Here is a 9,350-nt window from a genome sequence, read left to right as displayed (position 1 = left end):
AAAAAACCAACATGTAATGCTAAACCACACCATACCCTAATTAACATTTAAGAAGCTATGCTAAGAAGAATTGCTAAATCAACGCTAAACAAATGCTACTATCTAAGGTGCAGAAGTAAATAGCATCAAACAATACTAAAGTGCAAGCAAAGAAACTAAACTAAATCTATTTTCACTTTTTTGGTTTTTTAGGCAAAATCAAGTATGCAAACTAATTGTTCTTGTGGATGTGACAGGTGGATGGAAGGTTTTTGAGGATGGCTAGAAGGTTTATGAAGTGGTTGGATGGTGTGGAGGGGTCCTAGGAGGTTTTTTGTGACTTCCTAGAGGTTTCCCATCAATTTGGCCTCAAAATAGGCCGTTTCAAGAAAACCTACAGGATGTACTAGAAACCTACAGGATAATCCTATAGGAATTACAAGAAACATACAAGATACAACCGAGAGCTAATTGTGAGGTGTTGGAGGTGTTGGGAAGCTTGGGAAAGGTGTGTGATGGGTGGAATGGAGTGTTAGAAGGTGTAGGAGCACTCAGGAGTCAATATTCAAGATAAGATATCGTTAGATTTGCTCAATGTGTTTAGGGAAATTTCAATGAAAAATGATGAAAAACTAGTGAGGGTGATGGTGAAACAAGGGATGGCTAAGGTGGATGAAGTGGAAGGTGGCTGCTGGTTATGAAGTCTTGGTCTCTTCCTAAGGTACCTTATCTGCATAAAACATGTGTGTCTTCCAAAAAGAACTATGCAACAAGATACATTTTTCATAAACTAGAAAAGCATGAATCAATTGCCTATATTATGCATGAAGAAAGTTGTTGAAGGGAATGAAAGCATGAGTGAGATCTTATTGCAGAAATGGAGATGGAAAAGGACGACAATGAAATATGCCTTGCAACATTAACCAACTATTGAATTAAAGACAACAAACTCCAAAGCTCATAAAAGAACTAGAAATCTGTGTTTTTGGGTCTCGTTAAGGGTTCCTTCCTCAAGTCATGGTCCCAGAGGGAGGAAGTGAGGTTGATACACCTACTCACAAGCTTGTGGTGATCATTCTTCTCCTTGCTAACCTGATACTTGAAAGAACGAACAAATGGAAGCAAACTATCACACAACCAATCTGATCTACACTACTTGTAATGGAAATGCATTTACTAAGAAAACTAACAACTAAGCTATGAATCTAAAGTAAGCATTGTTGGCCTAGGTTGTCATAGATGTAAATAGGGCAATATTCTAGATACTAGATGATGATATGAAGCCGAGGGGAAGCAGAGCAGATCCATCAAGAAACAGGAGAAAAGCCATTAGGAAGCCAAGGGGAAGCAGAGCAGATCCATGAAGAAACAGGAGCAAAGCCATCAGGGAAGCCATTGGAAAGACATTGGAAACCATCAAAAGAGCTCATTGAAAGCTTAGAACAGGAGCAGTCAAGGAGAAGCTAGTAGAAGAGCAGTTAACAATGGAGCCATATCATGAGATATCGGAAGAAGAGTCCATCGGGAGCCATCAAAGAATTAGAGCTATCGGAGCAGTGCATCACAGGAGCAAGAAGCCATGAGGAGAAACCAGAGGAAAGCTAAGACAGTCAAGCGATTGGAGAGAATATCGGAAGTCATACGAGCTATCAGAGTAGAGCTACCAAAGAGGTCATTAGAAGCCACGAGAAACAACGAGGAAAATGCAACGGAAGAGTATAAACAGTGTTAATGGAGGAGTTAAAAGTAATATCTCATGAAATATCGAAGAAATATAAGAGGAGTTAACATATCGTAAGCCATAGGAGCAAGAAGCAAAGAGTAGAGAGTCATGACTCTGTGTATCTACGTTCAACATTAACCAGACCGTTAGATCTAAAGAGATGAATGGTGGAGGATTACTAAGGAATACCGCATCGCAAGTTATGAAGGGTTGTCATCCACGAAACCTCCGATTGCGATAATACATGCGGACCCATGGCTTCATTATAAACCGCCTATTGAAATATTACATTCGTAGTGTCATAAGTCTTAACGGAATGCCACATTGAAACAGTCGATTGCGATATACAATCACGGACCCGATGGTCCTATTATATCGCGCCTATTGTAATATTGCGTCTGTCGCTATATCGCAAGCCGTAAAGCCTTGCCACATGAAAGCGCTGATTGCGATAAGGCTGTAGACCCAACGGGTATATTAATTACGATTTAATATCATGTCGCATCCGTCCCATCGGCAGAAGGGGAATTGGCCATGTTATGTGTTAACTCGCCAATTGCGATAGAGCTGTGGACTTGACGGACCTATTATAAACAATTTATTATAATATCGCATCCGGTATCGACCATCGGCCATCGACAATGTTTTAGGCTCGACTTATAGAAGAACCTCTGAAAGTGGAAATTGCGATGAAAGGATGACGTGGCATGTGGGACTGCCATATGGGTATACTTCGTTTATGTGGGTTCCGTATTCAATAAGTCTATAATGAAAGGCTCTTCGAGTTATATATTTTAAATGAGAAAAACTCATAAGTCGACCCCTCCTCTCAAGGATCGTGCCCTTTGGTGATTTGCAAAAGTCATATATATATATATATATATATATATATATAGATATTGATATATATATATATATATGAGCTGAGATGCTTCATTCAGTGGATTGATCTCGGGCATCTATATTACGAAGAAATAACAGTTCACAACTTGTGAACTTGAAAAGAAAAAAGAACCTCTCTGATATTTTTAATAAGTCTATAAGTCTATAATGAAAGGCTCTTCGAGTTATATATTTTAAATGAGAAAAACTCATAAGTCGACCCCTCCTCCCAAGGATCGTGCCCTTTGGTGATTTGCAAAAGTCACATATATATATATATATATATATATATATATATATATATATATGAGCTGAGATGCTTCATTTAGTAGATTGATCTCGGGCATCTATATTACAAAGAAATAACAGTTCACGACTCGTGAACTTGAAAAGAAAAAATAACCTCTCTGATATTTTTAATAAGCATCATTTCTATTGTAATTCAGCCCCTCTTCCTCTTGAATGTGTCCTGTGAAGCATTGGTTAATTTGAATAGGCAGAGGAAACTATAACGACCGAGGAGGCAAGCCAAAAGGTCGGACGAGAATTGAGGAAGCGGAAGCTCAAGTGAGCAAGGAGAAAGCCAAAGGTTAGGCATATCAGGTGTTATAACAAAGAATTGTTTTGATGTAGTTGGTGTTGGCGAATCGGAAGAAAGGAGGAAGTCGTAGGTCTAGCTGAGCAGAAGGAAGTCGTAGGTCCACCTGAATAGAAGGAAGTCGAAGGTCTAGCAGGACAGAAGGAGGACAAAGGACCAGCAATGAATTAATTAGGTACAAATGCATTGTGGAGAACAATTCTGTGTTGCAATCAATAGATTTTTATCCGACACCGTTTGAAGGGAACGGTAGCAAGCACTGGCGGTGAAGCATATGTGAATATATTTCTGGGAAGTAAGAGATTGAAATAGCATAGAACAGTGAGAAGCGGTCACACCTGAAGCATTTACTGTGACTGATAGAACAAAGGCTTGAAACAAAGAAGTGGTTCTTGTGCAGAGCTTAGTGCAGCTAATAGTAGACTCACTAAAGCTGTGTGGAGACACTATCAAAGATCATGATGGATGTTTGATATCATCATTAGATAACTTTTGCAGACTCTGTGTAGACTGTATGAAGAGTTGTAAAGACTCCTTCATGAGAAGATTGGTTGTCATTGATGTTGTAGCATGGAGACTACAGTGGAGTTGTAAACAGACAGAACTTAGTAATGAAGAGTTCTCAGAGCAGAACATTACTATCAAACGTGCCTTGACAAGATTGGGTTGGACTCCTTGCGGTTGGTGCCTCAGAAGTAAGAAGGATTGGAGTCCTTGGGGCTGGTTCCTTAGAAGTAAGAAGGATTGGAGTCCTTGCGGCTGGTGCCTCAGAAGTAATAAGGATTGGAGTCCTTGGGGTTGATGCCTCAGAAGTAGGAAGGATAGGTGTCCTTGGGACTGGTGTCTTAGGAAATGGAAGGATTGAAGTCCTTGGGAGTTGGAGCTCCTAAGTCCAATATTGGTACCTTGGAGAAATAGATTTGGAGCTCTAGAGGTTGGAGCCTCATGAAAGTCCAAGTTGGTGCTTGGCAGCTGATTACAACCATCTATATATTGTATTTATTTTACTGCAAAGATTATATTAATAAAAGCATTTACTCTTGCTGTTCATCTTGTGTTCTGAATATAAATGTTTTATCTGGTAAAACAATAGTTTGAAAAAGTAATAATTATTCACCCCCCCTCTCAGTATTTCTAACAATTGGTATCAGAGCCAGTACCTTCATTCAAAGCCTAACAACTTGAAGGTTGATCTTTAGAACACAAATGGCGAAGTCAAGGAAGAAAGTCTCCAATCCTCCCAAGGATGTGTCTCCCTCTACTACTAAGATAGAAGACAATCAACTTAAGGAGGCTCCAAGGTTCAATGGGAACTTTAATATATGGGAAGCAAGAATGAGGAATTTCCTACATACTCAAGGCATTGAAATCTGGAAATCAGTGATTGCTGATAGCAGGATGGATGAAGAATCCAAGGAGTACAATACAAAAGCAATGAAGGCAATCTTGAATTGGCTACCTGATTCTATAAAGAACAATCTAGGAAAATATTCACCATCAAAGGGTATATGGGAAAAACTTCATGACCTTCACTCAAAAGTAGCATTGACCATGACCACCAGTCAAGAAGATGATGGAAATCTAAAAGGAAATCCAGAACCCACCATAGAAGCTGAAAATAAGAATGATGACATCAAGGCTAAAGCAGACCTAGAAGATGAAGAGAATGAAAATGATTTTGTAGAAGAACTTCTCACTCAACTTATGACTACCATGTAAGAGATTAACAATCTGAAAAAGGAAAATGAGGAACTTAAGAAGATAGCACTGGTTGGTGACCAAGATCAAACAAGGAAGAAAGTTGATCTCATCAAGATTCAAGTACAAGAAAGGGATGAAGAGCTTGCCAAGCTTAAGAAGGAATTTCATCAAAGAAAAAGAAAGCATCATGAAGAAGTCATATCCATGACAAATCAATTGAATAAAGCAAAGAATCAGGAAGATACCTTGTCAAGTCAACTTGAACAAAGGCACAAAAGCTTGAACAAACTTGAAGAAGAGATTGGTCAGTAAAAGGTAGAGGTCTCCTCTCTCAAGTCTCAACTACAAGAAGCAAGGAAACAAGCACAAGGAGCTGAAAAGACCATGGAAGCATTGGAAGTCATAGAAGGACAGGTTGATGAAGCAAGAAAGGAAAGAAACACCATGATCTATCAACTGAAAGAAAAGGATGAAGAAATCTTCAAAATGAAGTCAAATATCATCTCCCTTAAACTAGAAGCAAATGAAGCTACTCGTATCAAGGAAGAAACTGAGAAACAACTTGCTAAGAAGAATAATGAGTGTGAAATATTGGAAGAAGATATTGTCTCCCTCAGGACAAAGGTTGAAGGGATGAACAAAATGTTGAAGAGCTCTCAGGCCTTGGATGACATGCCCATCTATCATAGATGTCCGTTTGATAAATCGGGTCTCGGGTATGCAGGTGAATCCTCAAACAAGAATGAAAATTCTTTAAACAAAAGGGATGTGAAGAAGCTAGAAAGAAATGGCGATGCTCCCAGTTCCAGCAAAGGCAAAGAGAAAAATCAAGGCTACAATAGAAGAAATCCTATTCCAAGAAGAAATTCTACTCCAAGAAGAAATCCTGCTCCAAGAAGAAATCTTGCTACAATAAGAAATCCTACTCCAAGAAGAAATCCTGCTCCAAGAATAAATGTAGATGATGTCAAAGATGCGAGAGGCAATGGTTATCATCAAAGGATCCCAAGGCAGAAAGGCTTCAGAAGTACATCAAGGGAATCTCCATCTCCCAGGTACCAAAGTTCATTTTTTGGTTATTGCTATTCTTGTACAAACTTTGCTCACATGGAAAAAGACTTTAAAGCATATCATAAAGATAGATGTTATGGTCCCCAACCATCTCATAGAGATAGATATTATGGTCCCCAACAATCTCCTAGAAACAATTTTGCAGGAAGAAATCATGAATTCTTATCATGAACAATGTAGAATGCTTCAAGTGTCATAACATTGGTCATATGGCACGTGACTGTAACTTAACTTGGGCTCTTACACAAGCTAGAACCATGAAAAAGAAGAAAGTTACACAAGTATGGAGAAGGAAGAAAATGCAATCTGAAAGTCCCTTGAGCTCTCCAACCAACAACATATGTCATTGGCCTGAATTTTGACAATCTAAGCATTTTGATGGGAAGACTCTGCCAAAAAGAGATGATGCATACAGTTAGGGGGAGCTTGTGATCCTTGATCATTATTGCAGAAGCTATTAGTGAAAGGGTGCCTATGAGATCCTTGCTGAGCTATCTTAACAGTCATTCTCTTGATAAAGATCATTTCTCAAGGGTACTCCATTGAAGAATATGATCATGGACTGTTGTTAAAGATGCTTTCCACTTAATCACTTAGTAGTATTTAAAGCAACAGAGAAAGTCATCCAATGCTAGAGAAATAGGGCAAATAATTATGGTGCTGATATTACAGATGCAAAATGTCTTGACTCAGGGATTTGATGTGAGAACAGATTATGGATACTAATAGAGGCAATCTTCAAAGAAACAAATACATTTGGAATGGAGTCTGAAGTAAGAGTAGCTGACAACATATAATAAACTGAAGCATTGCAAAAAGATGCAAAACAATAGAATGATTTCAAAAGACAGTCACATATTGGATATCTAAATCTGCTAGGGAAATAACTTGCTGAGATATGTTAAAGAACAAAAGGAAAGATGGCTCATAGAACGGAGAATATTGTGCAGTCAAATATAACTACTACTAAGACTGGTCACTGAGAAAATATAGCAATAGTAAGGCACAACTCCTCACCATTTCATCCAAATGCAATGATGATTGAATATTGGATGGCAGTGACTCAAAGATAAGCACAAAGACACAAAGGAACTCAGATCTGAAGAAAGATAGCAAGAAAGACAATCTCAGTGGCATTTTCTCTTGATTCGGACTATGAAGGCCTCTCAATTCTGCCTGTGGAGACAACAATATGGATTGAAGCATATAAAATTGGACTTTAATTTTTGGTGTGTGTCTATTTGCAATCTGTTTTGAAAGAGTTGAAGTAGAGTATCTTTAAGCATTATTAAAGCCAAGATAAAGTAGTTCTGAGACATGAAGAGGGGATAATGTGCTAATTGATGATAAAGAATCAATCCTTCTATCTTGAGTAAAAATAAGAGCACTATGACAGGGGGAGTAACAGATCCGTGAAGATCTACCATTCATAAAGAACAAAAGTAGTTTGATAGGTGGAGTCCCAGAGCACTCCTTTGCCATTGATGTCAAAGGGGGAGAGAAGAAGAATATTGCCATCAATAACAAAGGGGGATATTGTTGACCTAGGTTGTCATTGATGTCAATATGGAAATATTCTATATACTAGATGATGATATGAAGCCGAGGGGAAGCAGAGCAGATCCATGAAGAAATAGGAGCAAAGAGATCAGGGAAGCCAAGGGGAAGCAGAGAAGATCCATGAAGAAATAGGAGCAAAGCCATCAGGCAAACCATTGGAAAGACATTGGAAACCATCGGAAGAGCTCATTGAAAGCTCAGAACAAGAGTAGTCAAGGAGAAGCTAGCGGAAGAACAGTTAACAGAGGAGCCATATCATGAGATATCGGAGGAAGAGTCCATCAGGAGCCATCAAAGAATCAGAGCTATCCAAGCGATGCATTGGAGGAGCAAGAAGCCATGAAGAGAAACCAAAGGAAAGCTAAGACAATCAAGCCATTGGAGAGAATATCATAATTCATAGGAGCTATCAGAGCAGAGCTACCAAAGAGGTCATTAGAAGCCATGAGAAACAAAGAGGAACACGCAGCAGAGGAGCATAAACAGTGTTAACGGAGGAGTTAACAGTAATATCGCATGAAATATCAAAGAAATATAAGAGGAGTTAACATATCGTAAGCCATAGGAGCGAGAAGCAAAGAGCGGAGAGTCATGACTCTGTGTATCCGCGTTCAATGTTAACTGGGTTAAGTCGGGACCATTAGATCTGAAGAGATCAATGGTGGAGGATTGCTAAGGAATACCGCATCACAAGTTATGAAGGGCTGTCATCCCCGAAACCTCCAATTGCGATAATACATGCGGGCCTGTGGCTTCATTATAAACCACCTATTGAGATATCGTATCCGCAATACCATAAGTCTTAACGGAATGCCACATTGAAACAGCCGATTGCGATATACAATGGCGGACCTGATGGTCCTATTATATCGTGCCTATTGTAATATCGCATCCATCACTAAATCGTAAGCCATAAGGCCTTGCCACATGAAAGCGCCGATTGCGATAGGGTTGCGGACCCGACGGGTATATTAATTATGATTTAATATCATGTCGCATCCGTCCCATCGGCAGAAGGGGAATTGGCCATGTTATGTGTTAACCCACCGGTTGCAATAGAGATGTGGATCCAATGGACCTATTATAAATAGTTTAATATAATATCGCATCCAGTATCAGCCATCAGCCATTGGCAATGTTTTAGGCTCGACTTATAGAAGAACCTCTGAAAGTGACGATTGCGACAAAAGGATGATGTGGCATGTGGGACTGCCATATGGGTATACCACGTTTATATGGGTTTTGTGAACAATAATTCTATAATGAAAGACTCTCCGAGTTATATATTTTAAATGAAAAAAACTCATAAGTCGGCCCCTCCTCCCAAGGAACGTGTCCTTTGGTGATTTTCAAAAGTCATATATATATATATATATATATCTGAGCTGAGACGCTTCATTTAGTGGATTGATCCTGGGCATCTATATTGCGAAGAAATAACAGTTCACGACTCGTGAACTTGAAAAGAAAAAATAAGCTCTCTGATATTTTTAATAAGAATCATTTCTATTGTAATTCAGTGCCTCTTCCTCTTGAAGGTGTCCTGTGAAGCATTGGTTAATTCAAATAGGCATAGGAAGCTAAAGCGACTAAAGGATCGGGAAGCTGAAGAAGCAAGTGAGTGCAGAGGAAACTACAACGACCAAGGAGGGAAGCCAAAAGGTCGAACGAGTGTTGAGGAAGTGGAAGCTCAAGTGAGCAAGGAGAAAGCCAAAGGTCAGGCATATCAGGTGTTATAATAGAGAATTATTTTGATGTAGTTGGTGTTGGCGAATTGGAAGAAAGGAGGAAGCCGTAGGTCCAACTAAGCATAAGGAAGCCATAGGTCCAGCTGAA

This window comes from Pinus tabuliformis, chromosome Q (assembly GCF_031772625.1).
Source record: "Pinus tabuliformis cultivar Carrire ecotype Pingquan chromosome Q, CPIR1, whole genome shotgun sequence".
NCBI lineage: Eukaryota > Viridiplantae > Streptophyta > Pinopsida > Pinales > Pinaceae > Pinus > Pinus tabuliformis.
Note: the sequence above shows the minus strand (reverse complement) of the source record.